This window comes from Pleurodeles waltl, chromosome 3_1 (genome assembly GCF_031143425.1).
Source record: "Pleurodeles waltl isolate 20211129_DDA chromosome 3_1, aPleWal1.hap1.20221129, whole genome shotgun sequence".
Classification (NCBI taxonomy): Eukaryota; Metazoa; Chordata; class Amphibia; order Caudata; family Salamandridae; genus Pleurodeles; species Pleurodeles waltl.
The window spans coordinates 174,343,069-174,365,131 of record NC_090440.1 but is presented as its reverse complement, the minus strand read 5'-3'; the positions used below and the strand labels follow the sequence as shown (position 1 = coordinate 174,365,131).

General features: G+C 42.9%; 1 long non-coding RNA gene across 1 annotated transcript in view; it reads left to right on the top strand.

Moving 5' to 3' along the window:
- Positions 1-1,391: 1,391 nt before the first annotated feature.
- The window catches only part of LOC138283174 (uncharacterized), a 180,402-nt gene continuing 159,730 nt past the window's right edge, over positions 1,392-22,063 (top strand). Inside the window, exon 1 of the long non-coding RNA XR_011201108.1 lies at positions 1,392-1,520. This is a non-coding gene — a long non-coding RNA (uncharacterized lncRNA). The remainder of the gene's footprint in view (positions 1,521-22,063) is intronic.

The following is a 22,063-nucleotide window of genomic DNA, read 5'->3' as shown; positions in this document are numbered from 1 at the left end:
CAAAAGATCAGATAATATTGTAACAGGAGAACCAGAATCGGCCATAACATTTAAAGTGACAGAGTCTATACTAACAGCACAAATAGGAACTTTACATTTGTTTTGAGAAATATCAATAGGATCAACTGTTAATAATACATTGTTAAAAGTTTCACATAGATTAACATCAGCAACTTCAATTTGAGATATCTTTGTTTTAGTCTTAGCTAAACGACAAACACTTTGAAAATTACCAATTGTTTTGCAAAAATTACATCTTTTTCCTTGAGCTAAACAGGGAAGGACTATTCCTCATGTGTGTTTTTGAACCACATCTATAACAATAAACTGATTTTTTCCTCTCAATATTCTTACTTGTTTTACCCCTACCGGATACAGCATTAACCTCAAACTGATCTGTTTGCAAGACAGCACCCACATGAACAGAAGACTTAACATCCTCTGTTAAAATTTTGAACGATACAAGAGAGCGTTCAATACTTTTCGCTATCTCCATGACTTTACCTAGGGATGGATTCTTGCACGTCAATATACGTTCTTGAAGTCTTCAATGGTTTCATCCCTTAGTTGTTTCCTTTTGAAAAAATTGTGTCTTTCCAACATTACTGCTGGTTCATCAGAATACTGATTGGCCATATGTGTAGTAGCTTCTAAATACACATCCCAGGCTTCATCACCCAGTGGTGCAACAGTGGTTGGTAAATTGTCAAAAACTTCTTGTCCATCGTCACCTAAATGGTTAAACAGTAAAGCAGCTCTACGCATAGCACTGTACCCAGAAGCGTCAATAGCTACCAAATAAGTCTCAAAAATACGTAACCACTTTCTCCATGAAATAGGTGGCCTTCCTGGCTTTTGTAGAAAAGGTGGAGGTTGAACACAAGCTTGAGATGCCGCCCTTGCAAAAAAAAAATAATAATAATATTCACAGAAAGAAAAACAATAAACAACCAAATATGTATTATTTTTTCTTTTCTTTTTTTTCCAGTTTTTTTTTAAATGAATTAATCAGATAATTAATCAATTAAAAAAAAAACACGTAATAAGGTTTTGTGATGAATAACACGTAAAAGGTGTGCCCATCACTGCACTAACAGGTTAGTAGCAAGAAAATGGTGTGCCTGTCACCATGAAGTTGAGAAATGTCACAAAGGGATAAACTGCGATCTGTGTATCACCGTGGAAACGAGTAAAACTGATACACCGATCAAAACAAGGTGTGCGTATCACTGTGGAAACATGTAAACAACAATGCACCGAAAATAAAGTTGTGCGCACATCCAAAACAACATGTAGACGAAGGCTCTAAGCGTAAGCCAGCCCAAAGTTCAAAGATGGCCGCCAAAACAGACACTGAATTTTTTAAAGTCAGTACAGCTTGTTTCCATGAACAGCAGCGTGCGTAGAAATATGTATGAGAAGGACGAAGGAGGCAACGACCAGTACACAAGAGCGACATGCGAGAGCAACCGCCACCAAGAAAGCCAAACTGCAAAACTTAAATAAATTTGCAGTAAAAGGTAAGTCGCCTTGCGCATTAAACCACATACGCACTGTGAGAGCAAGTCCAGTGAGCCAACTGAATAAAGTTGTAGTGTAACAGCTGCAAAGTCTTCTGTAAACTTTCAACCACTGTCGGTGGGCTTTGAAGCATCCGCTCGTTCCGCTCATCGCCAAAATATTGTAGTGTGTGCTCACAAAGATGAAGTCGAAATGATGATAGATGATCCAAAGCAGTAGTTCATTTCATGACAAAGACCCTCGACAGACCATCAGCCCATCAGTCCAACTGCCTCAGCCCACATCCAGCCTTCCAGACCCCCGTGACCATTCCCCATGGCTGCATAAAACATTCTAAGATTCCAAATAACATAACTCCATACAACAATGACCTATGCTAGTATAGGTAAAGCAACATTACAGTTATTAAATTAAACACAAGAGGTTTTTACACTGTGTACATCCTAAACTCACATATTTAAAGTTTTTCTCATATGTGATAATGAAAAAAATGGCATAATGGGTATATAAAGTATTTGCCTAGAATCACACAATTTGTGCAAACATGGAAGCCAGGATTGATGCTATGTTTTACAATTTCACACTGAGCAATTCTCCTGCTAGATCAGAATCTCTTTCTCTTATCTGTCTTTTTTAAATCAATGATTAATTATTTGACGTTAATTCCTAATTCTGGAAAGCAGAAGAGTTTCCTCTTTAAATATCAGAATATATACCTGCATTAAGAGGCATTTAGTTAAATGCATAGTTTTTAAACTTCAGCTTATAAACTTTCCTGTTCCTTTAAAAAACAGCAGTGCCATTAGTTAATAATAAGAGACAAGTCAGTTATGAAGTGTGCCTTATGTTCTTCTTATATGTGGAGCAACATTACAGCCTATTAAATCAAACACTGTAGGTTTTTGTACAGCGCACATCCGGAACTAACTTATGTTAAGGGATTCTCATATGTGATGATAAGAATGAAGGCGGCACACCGAAGCAAATCTTTGCCTATGAACACACAATTTGGTCAAGAAAGGAAGCTGAGGTTTACCCATACTTTGTGATTTCACATTGTGTAGTTTAGTCTCTAGATAGGAATTTCTTTATCTCCTGTTTTACAGCAAGGGTTAATACTTTGACTTTAATTCTTGGTGCCTAGGCTTAGAACACGGGAGGCAGACAGAAGCCACATTAAAAGTCGTCTCCTTTTGAGCTCAAGGGTCCAAGAGGAACTTTAGCTGAGCTACAGCACACATTGGGGCTTGAACTTTCAGTGACTCAGCCACACCTACTTTCTAACTACTATGATCTTCAGTGGCAGGTAGTGTCACTGAGCTGGTTAACCAAGTTCAGTCCCACCGTGGCTTACTCTGCTGTTTGTTAAATTAGCACCATCTTCAAAGTGCTCAGAGGTTATTATGTGTTTGTGTAGAGCTATACGTGTGTAGCAACTCAGATCTGAGATATTTCCTAGATTCTGTGCTTAATTTGGAAAATAATAAATGCTGGACGTTTTCCTCAAAAACCCACAAGCCCACAAATATGGGCAGTTCGCCTGTCATAATCTTGTTTTAGACTCCTTCAGTGGGGCTTAGACCACATTTTATTTCTGGTGATTGTAGGGTGGCCAGGCTTTCAAAAACAAAAACAGGACAGTCAGTGAGTGCTAGCTTAGACATACAAAGACAAGCCAATGCTGTAGCACTATTGTATCACATATGTCCAGATATACTGCTATTGCTGTTGTTTCTGTGGTGATCACAGACTAAAAATAAAATTGAAATGTTGTGCTCCACTTTAAAATTGCTCATTTCAGTGCAGATTTATAGGGTTGTAAATCAATCTGGACTACGAGGATCTGCTGAGCCTGGAATAGTAAGGTGCCTGATCTGGTTTGGTGTGTGCTCACATTCTATCATTTTCACCAGCAATCTCACACTTGGTAAACACAGCGTGACACAAAAACATTGTTGCAATTAGATTGCCTAAAACGACAAAATGTTTGACATGCTAAGCTTTTAACCCTACTTTTGCAGCAAAGGTAAGAAAAGGCTACAGCTTTGCTTGTAGCATAGCTGTTATAATTAACAGGTCTATACGTGATTAGATGGTCCACATAGGTGTTTTTCTTCAATGTGGGACCTCTATTCCTTGTTTCAACTTTGGGATAAGGAAGACTAGAAACCACAGTGTGCAAAGAAAAAACTGAAACAGGAGCAGCTAGTCACACATAGACCTGTGAAGCTTGGAAGGGCTGTGTTAGAGATATACCCATTTTATTATCATCTTGAACAAGTAGTTGGGTTTGATGTGACACATGTCATGCTTGCGCTCATTCAACCTAACAAAGCCAGAAGTATTTCATTTAGTAAAACATGTCAGGACTCTAGGACAGATGTGATAAAAACACAGCACTATCCAAGCAAATCTCCAAAATCTGTTCACCCTAAATGGCATCTATGTTTGCCATAGTGCACCATGAGTCCTATGATCCTTCAGAGGACATAATCATTCCTTTCTGTTTATGTTTTTTTATGTAGCTCTCATATGGCACCTTGCAGGCACTTCACAATGCTAGGAGATACAGTCAGCAAACAGAACTCTCAAAACAAAGTGGTGTCCACGGAGTCACAGTGAGCAGAAGGAGCCTCGTAAATCCAGAAGTATGTCCTGAGCGGCAGTGCTTTCTTACTAGAAGCATCTAGTCCATTCCATGTGTCCATAATCCATCCACTCCCGACCTACAATCATGTATCCATCCATTGAATTTTCATTCGCCATACACAATGAATTCCCAATTGTCTTTATTCACTTTCTGTCCATTCATCTATCCCGACACCATTTTAGGGCCTTGAAACAATACTTCAGATGTTCACCAGACAAAAGGCAGTAGAGGTGATTTCCAGAAATGTTCAAAAATCTCATATGTGCTCCCTATAACTTGAAACAACACCCCAGGTGAGTACTGCGAAAACACAAATTTGGTCTGATCTCCATACTGAATATGGTAGAGTTGACCCTAAAACACAGTAGAAATGCCCTCCTGATTAGGATTTAAGCACTGAGTACTAAATTCAGACCACAGTGCACGTATTGGATGAGGTTAGAAGAAAATCATTTTAAACATGGGAGTCAGTCAACTTCTCACTGTATCTTTTCTCCCTAGCTATATTAATAGACCAACATTGCTGTCCCTGAGAGCGAATTGTAACCAGAACACGGATGCTGAGGCAGATGGTGATTTATGAATACTTAGGAGAGCATTTATTAAATTTGCACACAACGCAGGGCAAGAAGGAAAGTTCTTCTGTTGTTTCCCATGGAAGGAGGAGAGCAGAAATGCTCATATTTATTTACAAATATATTTATAGCAGTTCTGCTGTCTCCTTGCGCTGGCGCACTGTGTGCAGCCTAGGGTTAAATGTGTAAAATGGACCAATAGTGGAATTGAGTTTGAGTGGCTTGTTATTGTCACCATAGCCCCGCAATGACAATAAAGGAGTATATTTCACATGTAATTCATGTATTTTGTGTAGTTAGTTTAAGAAACCTGTTTACTTCAGAATTCATCTCACAACGGTTGCTGATTAGAACTAAACTGTTTGGGTTTACAGTTGATGAAAAAAAGTGTTAACAAAACTATGAGGATTGGGGCCTGTTGATATTTGCAAATATATGGATGCAGATTTTACCACAAATGATTATATATTTACCATGTTCGCCAGATAGTGTGCTACATAATTTCGCATGGTTTGGGGATTCCTAAAAAAGAGTTTCTAGCTCAAATGGATGAAAATAATACTGCCAAAATGTGCAGCATAATTCGCCTATTTTAGCTGCACAGTTTAGATCGATTTCCCTTGTAATTGTAGTGGCCCTGACAGTGGTAAAGCTGTGGAGAGTTTTTTGGGATCTGTCATTATGACTATGAAACCTGTATTTCACAAGGAACTATGAAATATTTCTCATATGTCATGCTTCCTTTGTGTGAAATATGTATTTTTATACCACTGCATTATGTTTCTGATTCTCCCTCTCTCACTTTCTATTGCTGCCTCTATCACATTCTTTCCCTTTCACTCTCACAATCTGTCTCTCTGTGCATCTCTCTGTGCCTCTCTTCTCTGTCTCTCCCTGTCTTTCCCAGCATTGCCTTTCTCTTCTTGTCCTTTGTCTCCCTCCCTGTCTTTCTCATCTGTCTTTCTTTCTCTTGTCATCTGTCTCTAAACTTGCCTCTGTCTTTCTATGTCTCTCCCAGTCTTTCTAAGCTTTTGGTTTCATGTATTTCTCTAGCCCCCTGTCCTTTCTGCTCTTTCTCTACCTTTCTCTGTCCTTCCCTGTTTTCACCTCTGTTCACTTGTCTTTCTCTGGCTCTACCTTCAACTCTCTGACTGTCTTTCTCTCATTTCATCTGTCCATTTATTATTTGACTCTCCGCTGTTCAGTGTCTCTCCTGATTTACCTCTCCACCTCATCTTCTTTCGGCCTTTCCATGCATTTTCTCTGTTCCTTACCTTTCCATACTTATTCTTCTTTCTGCCTATCCCTGCCTTCATATGCTTGTTTTGTAGCCCTCCCATGTCCATCTGTTTTCTCATATCTCCTGTCTTTATCTGACTTCATCACGCCGTATCTTTATTTTTCTTCTCTTGTTGCTTTGTCCCTGACAATGCCTGACAGCAAAGCGGGAACACATCTGTGTTATCCTTATTTCCCTGATGCAAATTGTAGGAGTGAAATCTAAGGATTCATTTGTTTTGTGCGGTACAGGCCCAATGTCAGCACTGCAAACATACATAACACACTGTCTATACCATATGGTAGCAGAATATCCCCCTAATGCAGCTAGCCTTATGGCTTTATTCTCCTTTCTGTAAACATGTATTTTATGAGACCCCTTGAGACTGCTGCAACATGTAAGTCATTGGCTTGAGTCCCTGACAATGGCAACCCAGTCTTTAATCCCTCTGAGGAAGATAATGCAAGTATGTTTACACTGGGTAACAACAATACCAGATATTTACAACACTCTGGATTTGAAACGGCAAATGAGTGAATACCTGCAAATATGCAAACAAATCAAAACATCTACTGACATCCAGTTACAGAAAAAACGAAGCATGCATTGTAACTGGAAATCCTAAGGGGAATGAATAGTATAATCATAAAATGCAAACTAAAATACACTTACTGCTTTTTGCTTTTAAATTCTGTTAATTCAGCAGATTTTTCTCAAAAACGTTAAGGCAATACAATCTGGCCAGAACCTCCTCTAAACGTTGTCATTACCTGTCCCATGCCCCCCGAGCCGGATATTCCTGGCTATGGGCCTGCACACAGCTAGCCTACAATCCTGTTTTAAGTTTCATTTGAAAAGTCAGTGTGTAGACTCTATCTTGCGTGCACTGTGATTTGATCAAGGGTCATGGTTTGGACCTGGACAGAACTGAGGGAGACAGAAGATCCCTGCAGTGTTCAACAGCAACTCTGTGTGCCACACACTACCTGTTATCCATGTTCACATATAACGCAAAAAGAAGGCACTTGGTAAGGAGACGGGGAGGAAGCCAGAAGAGGAGGCAAAATGGCAGGTATATTTAAAATATATGGTAAGAGGAAGAGAAATCAACGGGATAACAGGGACGGGAGTAAGGCATCAATGGTTTCTTAAAGAGTGTGGAAAACAGAAGAAAAACTGGAAATAGGCGAGGACGGCCCATCACAGTGCCATTGCCGGGGGGGGGTGGGGAGGGAGAGAGTCAGGAGGGGCCGATGCCCCAGCAGTAACTTTCTTGACCCGCGCTACTCCCCCTCCCCCCTTTTGTGACCCCCTACAAAAACAAAAAACACATCCAGGATGCCTGGATGAGGAGGCAGGCAGTGGATGGCAACCTACGGGCACGATGCATGTTTCACAGCGTGAGTTACAGTCTGCTGCCTGCCATAACACCTACTAGGAAACTATGTAGTGAAAAAGACTGTGACGGCTAGCCTTTTCCAGCAGTTAAATGTTGCTGAATGCATACTGTGCACAGACCAACCTAGAATTCTGGAAAGTGGCTTCCCAGAATTATTCTTATCGGTAAAGGCGGACTTGACCTGTGCAAGTCTTGCCCAATACCTATAAACAATTATGCAACCTTGCCAATAGACTGGCGGTGGTGAGAGGCACAGGCTGTCACCAACCAGACTCATCCTGGGCCCCCAACCCAATGCATGGAGCGACTCCTGGTGGCCACCCACCCTCGGAAACCCACCCTTCCTAGCGAGACACGCCCGCAACCTTGGAATCATCCTGGACCCCGACCTAAGCATGAACCATCAGATCAACGCAGTCATCTCCACCTGCTTCTGGTCCATCTGACGCCTACACAAGACCTTCAAATGGATCTTCCTCGAGCATAGAAAGACCGTCACACATGCCCTCATCACCAGCAGACTGGACTACGGCAACGCACTCTACGCCGGAATCAACAAAAAAATCACCCGCAAATTGCAAAACATCCAGAATGCCGCCACCAGATTCATCCTCGACACTGCCAAATCTCACAACACCTACGCACACTGCACTGGCTCCCTATTGAAAAAAGAATCACTTTCAAAATCCACACCTACTCACACAAAGCCCTCCACAACACTGGACCTGCCTACCCCAACCAGCGACTCAACTTTCACATACCCCACAGGACCCTACGCTTAGCCTAGCTCTCCCTCGCAGAAGTACCCCGCATCAGAAAAACCAGAACAGGAGGACACTCCTTCTCCTACCTCGCAGCCACCACCTGGAATACCCTACCCATCCATATCAGACAAACCACCTCCCTCCCCAGCTTCATGAAGGAACTGAAGACGTGGCTTTTCTAATCCACCTCCGGTACATGCTACCTGCCTCCCTCCACTGTTTTTGCTGATTTTAGGGCTCTGTGCACTTTACCACTCCTAACCAGTGATAAAGTGCCTATGCTCTCTCCCTTAAACATGGTAACATTGGTTCATCCCCAATTGGCATATTTGATTTACTTATAAGTCCAGAGTAAAGTGCACTATGTGTTCCCAGGGCCTGTAAATTAAATGCTACCAGTGGGCTGCAGCACTTACTGTGCCACCCACATAAGTAGCCCCTTAACCGTGTCTCAGGCCTGACATTGCAAGGCCTGTGTGCGCAGTTTCACTACCACTTCAACTTGACATTTAAAAATACTTGCCAGGCCTTAAACTCCCATTTTTCTACATAAAAGTCACCTCTATGGTAGGCCCTAGTTAACCCATAGGGCAGGGTGCTATATATGTAAGAGGCAGGACATGTACATATGTATTTTATATGCCCTGGGAGTGAAAAACTCCTAAATTTGTTTTCTACTACTGTGAGGCCTGCTACTTTCATAGACTATCCTTAGGACTGCTGTCATCTAGTTTTTGAGTGGTAGATTCTGGTCTGAAAGGAGTAACCAGGTCATATTTGGTATGGCCAGAATGCTAATAGAAAATCCTGCTTATTGGTTCTATGTTGCTATTTTAGAAATGCCACTTTTAGAAAGTGAGCATTTCTCTCTACTTAAAACCATCTGTGCCTTACAGCCTGTCTCCAGTCAACATTTGGCCTGTGCTGGATGGCAGCTCTCTTGTGCCTTACACCCAGACAACCACAAACACAGGACACCCAGTCACATCTGCATTCAACTGCATACTGAATTGGTGTTTCTGGGCTGGAAGGGTGGAGGGCCTGACACTTACATTTCAAAGGCCAGTGGCCTGCCCTAACACAAAGGACTGATAACCCCTCACAGGGACCCTGGCAGACAGGACTGGGCTGAAAGGGGAACTTGTGCACTTCAAAACCACTCTTTGAAGTTTCCCGCACTTCAAAGGCATTTGTGGGTATATAAACTGGGTCTCTGACCCCACCAACTCAGACACTTCTGGACCTACACCTACACCCTGTCAGAGGAACTGCCTGGCTGCCCAAAGGACTCATCAGGACTGCTTTGCTAAGAAGGACTGCTGCCCTGCTGTTCCCCTGCTGCCCTGCTGGCCTCTGACTTTTCTGGAAGATTAAAGCCTTCCCCAAAAGTGCTCTCCAAGGGCTTGGATTGACCTTACCCCCCGTTTCTGAAGTCTCAGGGCCAACAACAACTTCACATCTTCAAGAAACTCCTTGTGCATCAAAAATAGACACAGCGCCTGCAGAAATCGACTCAAAGTCTGCATCACGGCTGAGAAATTGCCGCACAGCTCACTGGAATGATGCAGGGCCTGCTCCTTCTTCCAGCCCCTCAAAGAGTTTCAATGCATCATCCCTGGGAATCAAAATACCCCAGTATCGCAGTGAGGAACCAAGACTGCATGCCGAAAAACTACGCAAACCCTTGCAGCATTGAAAGTAACAACGCATTTTCTGTGCCGCGCCAGAAAATCCAACGCAACACCTTATTTTTCCACGCATCTCCTCCTTTGCGGTCTCCATGCGTCGTTATTTTTGACACATCTCAGATACTGTGTGTAACAAAGAAACAACTGTTAATTTCCATGGATTGATACTCTTTTAAACCTTTTAAAAGTAATATTTCAACTTGTGCTTATTAGATCTTTGTAATTGTGATCTTATTTTATTAAGATCAATATTATCTATTGTTCTAAACCTGTGTGGTATATTTTTGTGGTGTCTTCACTGTGTTACTGTATGATTTATTGCACAAATACTTGACACATTGCCTTCTAACTTAAGGCTGAATGCTCAGTGCCACGCTACCAGAGGGTGGGCACAGGATAATTTGGATTGTGTTGTGACTTACCCTGACTAGGATTTTGGTCCATACTTGGACAAGGGTGTATACTTCTGCCAACTAGAGACCCCACTTCTAAGTTACATTTATTTATTTATTTATAGGTCATGATACTTCGGATCTAGTTTCCATTGGAAAGGTGTTTTTGTTTTGTTAATACCTTTGGCGCAGTTCCACTAATCTTTACAAATTTTCAAAACTAGTTTGCTACTCACTTTAGCTGCTGTCTTGAAAGTTTCTGAGTGATTCATCATGTGGGGATTGACAATAAGAAGGGGTCCCAAAACAAGTTTTTCCTATGCAATTTCTCATAGGGATTTTGAACACGACCACAGGCTGAACCGCTGAACGGAATGACAGCAAATTTTGCAGAAATCTACATCTTGGTCCAGAATGAGTGCTTTTTATAATTTGGTATAAATCAGTTCAGTAGTTTTGTATGTATTAAAGAAAAAGACACACACACACATATATATATATATGGAGGGTCCCCGAATCCAACAGATCTCATGGTGAGATCTGATTGGCTACTAGCACTTTAGCTGGACTCGGGCCTCAGACCCTCATGTGGGCCATATCCCAGGGGGAAATGTTTATAATTTTAATTGGGGATTGTTGGAAAGTGGACTACTGGTGAGGGCAGGTAAGCACCTACACTTAGCAATAGGCCACTAACCTCCACTTAGGTCCACTTAGGTCTCAATAAATTAAACCCAGCTCAATCCTTGGTAGCTTGGCAATGAGCGACAAGGCTTAACTTAGGAGGCAAGTGTGTAAAGCTTTAAAAAATCACAAAACAGTGAATAAGTAAAACACAATAAAAATCCAACACCAATTGATAATAATAGATTATATTTTTATCTTTAAAATGACACTGACATGATGAAAATCAGATAAGGGGAACCAGAGATATGAATTTGTAAAGAATTAATATTTTCTAGCGTATAGAAGCAACTACCGCTCAAGGGTTAAAAGAGGTCACACTGGACAGGTACAAAGTCCAGAGTTCAGGCCACACACAAGGTAACACTGTTATACTTACTTTCAGAAGTGTTTCTTGATTCAGGAAGTTGTCCACAGCACCAGCCAAGGGTTCAGAGGCTCTGGTTTGCCTCTTGGGGTCTGGTACTATAACTCCCACAATGCACATCTTCAACTTTTGGAGTTGCTCCAAACGTCTCCAAACTTCTGGATCTTCTTCCAGAGGTCCTTTTTGGGTCCTTGAAGTGTCCACAACTTGATCCAAGGTTCCAGAAGTGCTGAGTTGCTCCTTGGGAGTTGGGACTACAATTCCCTGAATGCACCAGGTCAGAATCCTCAAATGGCCACTGGATGCTGGTCGGCTGGGCTCTGCTTGCAGGACTTGATGCAGGGGACTCTGGGCAGCTCCTTTGTACCTGTAGCAATAGGGAAGCAATAGAAGACAGGCAAAGTCCTTTTAGTGGTGAAGCCCAAGTGTGCAGCTGATGCAGTCCTTCAGAGTGCAGTGTCCATGTGCAGGTTAGGGGTCCAGCAGGGCAGTCCTTCTTCTTCTTTGTTTTGTTCCTTATTGGGATCTGTGGTGTGGATACAGCCCTGCCATATTTATCCTTGCTCCTGGGTAGAGAGGAGGGGGGTCCTGGTTGTTAAATCACAGGCATGCTCTTTCCCCCTTTGATGACCACTTCCTGGGAAGTGTGGCAAAAATTAATCTCAGGGAGCAACATTCTTCAAAAATCCAACATGATTGAAAGTGATTTTTGGAGGTTAGATCTGGCTGAGTTCACCCACAGGTGTGGCTAAAATCTCCTAAACACATCCATCTCCTGCCCCCGCCTTATCTAATCAAGAGGGAACCTAATTGTCTGGGGTTGCAGGAAATGAGGGAGGTCCTGAGCTGTTCCAATTGTCCTTCCCTGCCTTTGAAGACCAATTTGGCTGCTCTCCCCATCCCGTTTTACCATCTGTTGAGGCCAGTTCCTAATTTGTGCTTGTTGTTGTTTCCGGTGCTAAGCACTAGCACTTATTTTTGAGGGCCGGGGCTTATTCTTCTGCCTCAAGCATTTGCTGTGAGCATAAGACACATATGGTAAAGAAAGAGGAAGGGTAAAAAAAAATGCGTCACACAGGGAGAAAGTAGAAAGCTGCAAGAGTGAGCCCAAGGGGCTGGCAGTGGCTTTACATGGATAGAAAGAGGCCCAAGATGACTTCAGGATTATGCCATCTCAGAATTCCGTGTTCACACATTTAATTGCAGAAGCTGGATGTTTAAGAGGAGGCTTTGGGCACCAGCACCTTTTTATTTACAAATTAAGCACTGGCTGAGGCAGATCTCCTCACCGGCATATCCTTTGTGTTCAGCCCAGGCCTCTTCACACCTCATCAAGGCAACCAGGCCAAGCTGCCAGAGGCTGGCCAATCAGCGAAGGGCACTACAGAGCTGAAGCTGGCAACTTTCAAGTAGAGTTTAAAAATTCTTTACCTGAACTAGTTATATTAAATCCAACAATGGCAAGTTGTTGGATTTATTATGACAATTAATTTGATGCCAAACTCAAAGTATCTGTCACTTATGAGGACTTTGTTAATTAAAATAAAGTCTCCTAATTTTAGCCTATCGAGGCCATTCACTACAGTGAGGGAAAAAATAATTTGGCTATTTTACCTCACCAGGGCTTAAAAAACATTTTTTATAAGGTCCCTGATTATTGTTACATGGCACCCAACCCTACGGGCAGATAGGGCACACCTTAGGGCTGACGTATATGTAAAAATAAGGTAGTTTAAGACTTTGGAAGTACTTTTAATTCTAAAGTCGAATTTGCATATAACTTAAGTTTAAAAGCAGCCAGCAAGGCAGGCCACCCTTTAAAATGACACTGGGCACCTCAGCAGTGCACCGATGGGTGCACTACCTCTGCTGGGGTCCTTAAACCTACATGCCCTACCATATACTAGGGACTTATAGGTAGTTTGACATAGCCAATTATAATTGGCATAATTTGAGTACTCATTTTAAACAGAGCACAAGCCCGAGGACTGGTTAGAGGTACCCAAGGCACCATCAGAGTTAGGAAAAAAACAGTAAAAAGTGGAAAATGGGGGCATAAAGTTAGGGGGCCTCTGCAGTCAGCCCTGTTTTCTCACAGGGATGATGGTACATGAGGTCCCCCTCCCCGAACCACTTACAGCCACATGGACCACCACCCATTGGGGCACAACTGATATTTCCAAAGCACATCGTCCCCGGGGTCAATTTTGTCCCCAGGGACCGCCACCCATGGGGCTCAGCCATAACAATGAAGGGGAGGGGGTATGCAGTTGACCTCCCTCAGACATTTATGGCCCCATGGACCCCAACTCCGTGGCCCAGCTGTGCAAAGAAATGGCATGCAGCCCTCCTCCTCAGTTGATTTTGGTCCTGGGGACTGCCACCTCCCAGGTCCAGCCATTACAATGAAGAATCGGGGCAGCTCCCCACCCGAGGCCCTTTTTGGCCCCGGGGACCCCATCCCTCAGGACCGGATACTGCTATGTCCCAGGGTGTCTATCCCCAGGACATGGTGGAAATCTGTGTTCGCTCTTGCATGGCGAACGCAATTTCCAAGTTCCCACCAAGCCAGATCAAACACTAAGTGCACTCCCGGAAGCATGAACATTTCTCTCACCTGCTGGTAGTGGAGTTTTCATCTGTTTAGTGGGCAGGGAAATAAATGAAAAAATTGCTTCCACTTCACGGAGTAGCATTTTTTGCTGCTCTCTAAGGCTAGGAACAGTCCCTGCTCCCATTGGAGGCAGGAAGCCGGCTGGGGCCACAGGCGCATTAGGGCAATCCCTGCAGCCCCGAACAAAGAAGTAGTGGGTACCCTGGGTGGGCTCCAGGGCACCCACCTTTTACTGCCCGGGCCCTGGGAGATGGCGTACTCGGGGCTGAAATCGCCCTGAGTAAGGAGCTGTGAAGCCCCCATCCCCAATTATTAATTAGAAATGCCCTGAGGATGGGGTCTAGAGCCCAATATTGTTCCAGGGAGGGGGGCAACAGGCTAGGCCCTGTGGCTAACCCCCACCATGCATGGCCAAAGACCATATGTGGGGTGGGGTTGGGTGCATGCAAGGGGGTTGGCCGCAGGGCCTGGTCACAGGCCTGGCCCTGTGTCCAACCCCCTGCTGCATACGTTTGAAGGCTGTATGCACTGTGGTGTTGGCAGCATGTGGCTGGCCGTGTGCAGTGGCTGTTGGAGTTATGTATGGTAATTAAATATTAATTTATGTTTAAAAAATCCCTATAAATTCACTGAAAGAACTAAGGTTTCAGGGATGTTTTAGTTAGGTAATAGAATTGAAAAAACCTTAGAAATTAAAAAAAAAAAAAAACATAGATTACAGGGACGTTATAGTTATTATCAGATAGAACCATAGAAATTCAGCAGTTATAGTAATACTTACCTCAAGAAACTATAACTTGTGCCCTAAGGTAACTATAGCTCAGGCCATTGCCATGCACTGCCAATTACCCGACATATTACATCAATCATTACATGTTCTATGACATCATTGATAATATCACTGCAACATTTGTAAGAAAATTATTGATGAGAAAACTTTGGATAGCAGAGGTGCGAGTTGGTTGTTTTTTTAACCAATGTATTTTCTATAGACTTTCGAGACGGACGTGGCAACAAAACGGATGAAAGGACTTTCATGACATTTGGCAGGAATATACATTTTGTTGTGGAAAGGATCCTTAGTGACATATTGGGCACAGTATACCGTGGTAATTTTTCAGTATGCCATGGTATATCCCTGTGACAAGGCAGTATATGATTGGCTAATGTCTACCTTTACAAAAGTAAAACACAGTCATTTTATTTTATCCACATTTTGGTTGTTTACTGGGTTAAGGCCTTGGATATAGGTTAGTAGTAGGTTTTGTTTTTTTCCCTTATATATTACCACTTTATTAACGTGGCAATAGGTAGGGAAAGGTGTTCAAATTTTTCTATATATTTTTAATAATGGTAACACAGTCCCTCTATACAACCTAAGAAGTACTGTGGACTTAAAGAACATAATAAAAAATACATCTGTAAAAAACATAGAAAATACAGTCTACTACACTATTTACAGCAATTCTAGAAAGTGCATCACAAATTAAAAAAATGTATACGCAAAAGAAATACTATAACCACTACATTATATTTAAGGGGCAATATAGTGTAATACAGCATTTTTTTTTTTTTGCTTATTTCTTTACTTTTTGATTTTACACTAAGGGCCTTATTACTAGTACGGCGGTCCTGAGGCGGTGGTACAGGTCGTGGTCAAGCACGGTGGAGCTGATCATGACTTGCTTTCTGCCAGCCTTTTCATGGCAGGGTCACTGCCATGAAAAGGCTGGCAGAAAGGCAGGAACTGGGCCACAGTGGGGCAGTCTAGCCCCCCGTCAGCACACTTGGTATGCACAATAACAGACAGTGCACATTCGGAGTGTGCTGCCGGTGCAGATAGTGTGAAGGCATTGGCCTAGGCTCTACCTAAGAGCTGAAGCCAATGCCTCTGAAATGTCTGCGCCGGCCAGCACGGGGAACTCAATACAGCGGTGGACAGGCCGCCGGCTTGGCAGCCACCCTCCCACTGCCCTATTGGCGGTCCGGCAGTTGGACTGCCAGGATCATAATGAGGCCCTAATTCTGCATTCTGGGGTTTAAGGTAAAATATAGTGTAGTGTAGTGTATTTAAAAAATAAATCTGTAAACAATTTTAAAAACACTGGACTACATTATATTTCCCTTTAAAACCCAGAACACATCCTAAGTGTGTTCTAAAGTACTTTTCGCACTTTCAGTTTCAGAAGGGCAATATATTGCTTATATCACATTTCTGGACTTTAATGGGAAATATAGTGCAGTACAGTGATCTTACAAAATGTAAAAATGTTTAAAAAACACTGTATTACACTATATTTACCATTAAAACCCAGAACACGGACTAACTGCGGTCAAAACAATATGACAAGTTTTACTTACCTTTGCACACTTATATAAACTGACTCATCCCTTCTGATACACTTATAAAATAGTAGGATAACATATTTACACTTAAAAACTATTGCACTGCTCAAGTGATGTCTAAACAATATGGCTGACTTTTTCTTTTGTAAGGACCGTCATTAGCCGGAAATATGCTGTTTTGTCATTGGCATGTGCCACATTATACCCTAAATTACCACGGTATACTGCAATCCAATATATAATTAAGTTTTAGTGCCTTATGCACCTGATTCAGAATGGTAAGCTTACACTTTTGTGTAGTTTACCATTGTTTGCTATTCACAAAGGCATTTTACTACTAGTATTTTAATGACTGTGAAGTCTCTGCACATTAATAGGTAAGACTATCCTATATTTTTATGTGTGCAGACTCAGCAGGCTTAAAGATTCCAACTGTAAAATATCTTTGTGACTAGCAAACAATTGTAAACTCACACAGAAATGCCTTTTGCCTTTATGAATTAGTCCTGATAACTTTAAAAATACTGAAACAATTTAGATCTACTACTGAAACCACCCTCTACATGCCATAATCTATATTTCTCATATCGTCTAAACATGTTCAGCCATTGACATACTTAGGGCCTCATTTACAAGCCCTTTGCATCACTACTGCATCATTTTTTTTTATGCAGCTGTGGCGCTAGTAGTGCACTACACTGCTCCATATTTACATCTGACGCTTTGGGCCCAAAGGGTCAGTTGTAAAGCCCTGTGTCACATTATCCCTGTACCAGGTATAATGTATGCAGGGTAGGCGTTCCCATGGGAAAAGCAATGCAAAACGTACGCAGTGAAATTTACAACATTTCGCTGCCTCATTATACAGCTTCTCTGGGACAAAAGTTTATCTCCTGCAGAACAGGTGGAAAATTGACATACGTCTTTTTCCTATGGGCGACTCCTCGCATTGCTGGAGTTGTGTTAGTTTAACTACACTACTCCAGCAATGCGTGAGTTTAGCACCAACAGATGCATCAGAAATTATGATGTATCTGTGAAAACGTGTGCCATTAAGCTCTGGATTGTAAATACAGAGCATCCATGGCATTGTTAGTGGTTGTGCGGGAAGAGCAAAAAATCTGACGCATTGATAACGATGTGTCAAATTCTTGTAAATGAGGTCCAAAGTCCCTTTAAAGAATACTCTACAACACAGCACACAACTCCACTTTACTGTACAACACATCACTCCACTCTTTGACATGTCACTCTATTCTTCAACACCCCATTCCATTCTACAACAGTTGACTTCAATCTATGTTATTCCACTCTACACCACTTCACTCTATGCCATTCCACTCTATGCCACCTCACTATATAATATTCCACTCTATGTCACTCCACTCTACACTACTCCACTCTATGCCACTCCACCTGTCACTAATCCACTCTACGCCACTCCATTTTACACCACTCTACCCTACTCCCCTCCACTCTATGCTATTTCACTCTACACCACTCAACTCTGTGCCATTTGACTCTTTACCACTCAACTATATGCCACTCTACTGTACAGCACTCCACTCTACACCCCTCCCCTCTATGGTATTGCACTCTTTGCCACTCTCCTCTATGCCATACCGCTCTCCAGCCAGTATTCCACTCTACTCCACTCAAGATCTCAAGACTTTAAATGTTTTAGAACTGCAAAAAGAACAACGGTAAAATAGTAAAAGGATTAAAAGCATGCTACAATAGGAATTAATACATTTATAACAATATTTTGTAGATTAATCTACATAAGACAAAAGTTATTACAAATCAAAAAAGCTCTCACATTTTTTTAAAATTCTATGGCACATCATTTCAGCAACTGGACTCTATAACAACTGAACGGCTACCCTAGCCAGTTTAATACCATGGGCCAGATTTATTAGAAAATGATGGTGTGCAGCGTTGCCCTGAATTTGGCAGCGCCGCGCACCGTCATTTTCAAAACCCAGGGATGCGGCATATTTACTAGAATACGGCGCACCCCTGTGTTTACCCCTGTGCCAGCGCTAAATTTGCTGCCATGCGCCAACGCAGCCACCCTTGCGCCATAGTGCAAGGATGGCTGCGTTGAGGGAGAGATTGTTTTTGTGCAGGAAGGAACCCCTTCCTGCACAAAAACAATCTTAAAAGGCGATTTGCTCTTTCTACGTGTGCTGCAGAATGCAGCACACATAGAAAGAGCAAAAAACGAGGAGAAATTACATAATTTCTCCTCACTGTACCACTCTAACGCCACCCCTGGGGTGACGTTAGATTTTGGCGCTGCCTCAGGTTTACAAAATTTCGTAAATCTGAGACAGCGTCAAAATGCAATGGGTGTTGCTGTGGCACGCCCACAGCAACACCCATTGCAGGTCTCTTCCACGCAAAGTGCTGCGTATGAGGGGGCCGTATTTACAAGGTGGTGTTAAGCTACAAAAAGTGGCTTACTGCCACCTTGTAAATACAACGCAGGGCATTGTGCCACTGGAGCGTCATGAAAAGTGACGCTCCAGTGGTGATAGGGACCCTTAAGTATGCCCCCATGTTTCATAAAAAGGGGTTTTAGAAAACAGCATCTCAATGGTTTTGGAACACTTCCAACAAATAATACATGATCAGCTATCTTCATTGCACCCTTACACAAGTTACACCTCCTATCGACCCAACGTATTCACTGCTAAGCATCCGTAACAAAACTTAAAGGAAGGCTATTTAGGGGGTGATTCTAATTCTGGCGGGCGGCGGAGGCCGCCCGCCAGAATTCCGCCCCCATAATACCGCTCCGCGGTCAGAAGACCGCGGAGGGTATTATGAGTTTTTCCCTGGGCTGGCGGGCGGTCTCCAACAGACCGCCCGCCAGCCCAGGGAAAAACTCCCTTCCCACGAGGATGCCGGCTCGTAATCGAGCCGGCGGAGTGGGAAGGTGCGACGGGTGCAGTAGCACCCGTCGCGTATTTCAGTGTCTGCAAGGCAGACACTGAAATACCTTGCGGGGCCCTCTTACGGGGGCCCCTGCCGTGCCCATGCCATTGGCATGGGCACGGCAGGGGCCCCCAGGGGCCCCGCGACCCCCCCTACCGCCATCCTGTTCATGGCGGCTTTCCCGCCATGAACAGGATGGCGGTAGGGGGGGTCAGAATCCCCCATGGCGGCGCAGCAAGCTGCGCCGCCATGGGGGATTCTGAGGGCAGCGGTAAACCGGCGGGAGACCGCCGGTTTACCCTTTCTGACCGCGGCCAAAGCGCCGCGGTCAGAATGCCCTGCGGGGCACCGCCGGCCTGTCGGCGGTGCTCCCGCCGACCCTCGGGGTTAGAATCAGCCCCTTAGTCTAAACATAAGCATACAGCGACGAACTCCATCTTAAATATGGCTGTGGGGCCAAAACACTTCATGTCCTCAATACTTCCCCAATCCTTTTTTGCCTCCCGCAAAGGCAAATATTCTGGATGATAGAACTAAGTTTCATGGAACACTTAAGGTAGCCTCTGAAAGTATAATAGCTCAGATCTTGAAAATCTACAAATTTCAGACTCAAGTGCTCAAGTGCATATACAATGTTGGACATCAAAAAAGGTGCTTACCGGCCCCACTTTGATGTGTAATGCCTCTATTGGTGCCATGGTATTTAAATTACAAGTTGATGACAAAATTGTCCCTTCTACTTTCTGAATAAAGTGCCAGTGTTTGGTTTGTATGGATTCTACTCCATATAATAGTGTAGGCAGTATTTTTGTTTTATAAACAATCAGTAAATGAATCAAATGCCTTCAGCCTGTACCGTCATAAAGTATTTAAAGTGCGTTCTCTTGGGATGATGCCTTATTTGTCAGATGAGCAATATGTTTTTTCTCAGTTAAATCAGCAGAAATTAATTTTTCCTAGAGATGTGTAAGATTTAACTATTTCTGTAGGGACTGTACCAATGAGCAAACTGTAGTTTATCTTCAGGTGACAACCATTCCTATGAAATATTATGATTTTACTTTTGTTTATATTGACTTTTAGATAATGTCTGTCAACATACATTGTTAGAAAGTCAAGGCGTTTCTGCAAACCTTTAGGGGTTTAGTCCAATAACACAATATCATTCGCATATAAGAGAGTCCCCATCGCGTAAGACCCTACTGGTGGGGAATCTCCTATAAAGTCCATCTGCTGAGGTTGATCAGTGCCATAAAATGAAGAAAGAAGGGACGCTAATAGACAGTCTTGTTTTAAGCCATTTTTTTGTTTAAATTTTTGGTGTAAGGCCACGGTTACCCTCTAGCATTTCTTGACACCACGTGGCCGTGTGCAGGGCTATTATCAATTTTAAAGGCCATCTGGAATACCCAAATCCCAGAGTTTCTTCCAGAGGGGTACTCCACCCTACTCCACTCTGCTGTCACCACTCCACTCTATGCTATTCCACTCTACACAACTCCACTCTACAGTATTCCACTATACTCTACTCCACTTTATGCCACTCCACTCTATGGCACTCTACTCTACACCACTCCACTCTAGCTCACTCCACTCTACACCTACTCCACTTTATGCCACTCCACTCTATGGCACCCTACTCTATACCACTCCACTCTACGCAACTCCACTCTTCAATATTTCGCTCTATGCAACTCCACTCTACACCTACTCCACTTTATGCCACTCCACTCTATGGCACCCTACTCTATACCACTCCACTCTACGCAACTCCACTCTTCAACATTTTGCTCTATGCAACTCCACTGTACTCCACTATACTCCATTGTACGACACTCCACTTTATGACACTCTCCTCCACTGTACGCTATGGCCCTCCACTTTAACCAATGCTTTCAGGCTTAGAAAATTATGCAAAAATCTAAGCGGCACTCAGGATAGTTTAGGTGGAGAACATTTCCCTTTTATGGAGCACCCTATAACACCACTGACACTGAATCTGTGCTAGATAGATTGATGGATAAATAGATAGATGGATAGATAGATAGATAGATAGATAGATAGATAGATAGATAGATAGATAGATAGATAGATGACAGATAGATAGATAGATAGATAGATAGATAGATAGATAGATAGATAGATAGATAGATAGATAGATAGTATAACCTATATTTTCTACTGGCAGTCACCAATAGGTAGTTATAGTTAGGACCATGTTTCCATAGGAAAAGCACTCGCCATGCACAGTTTTTTTGTCAAAGGTTTTACAGCAAATATTACATTGATATGATCAATGATGTTATGAAAGATGGCATGATTGCTGTAATTTGTGGGGTAATTGACAGTGCATGGCGAAAAACTATAACGTCCCTGAAACGTGTGTTTTTTAAGTGAATTTCTATGGTTTTTTAAATTCTATATTCTAACTATAATGTCCCTGTAACCTTTGTTTTTTTCAGTGAATTTCAATGTTTTTTTTAACGTATAGTAATTTTGATTACTATACGTTAATCCAACAGCCTTACACCGTGGACAGCTTTCACTCATGTGCAGGGGAGGTTGCCCGCGAGACCTGGCCACCCCCTAACAATCCAAAACCACAATGTGCACAGCGCTTTGGTCATACATGGTGGGAGTTGACCGCACCTTCTCTGGGTGTGAGAATAGGTGCCAGAGGGTGTTTCTGGTGGTGAGAGTGGCTGTCAGATTGTCTGTCTGAGAATGAGAGTGCAAACATCAGTGTTTTACTGGGTGCATCCGTGTGTGCGTGGGTCTGTCAGTGGGTGCATGAGGGTGTCAGTAGGTCTGTGAGGGGGGCATGAGTGTCTGAGTGGGTCTGTG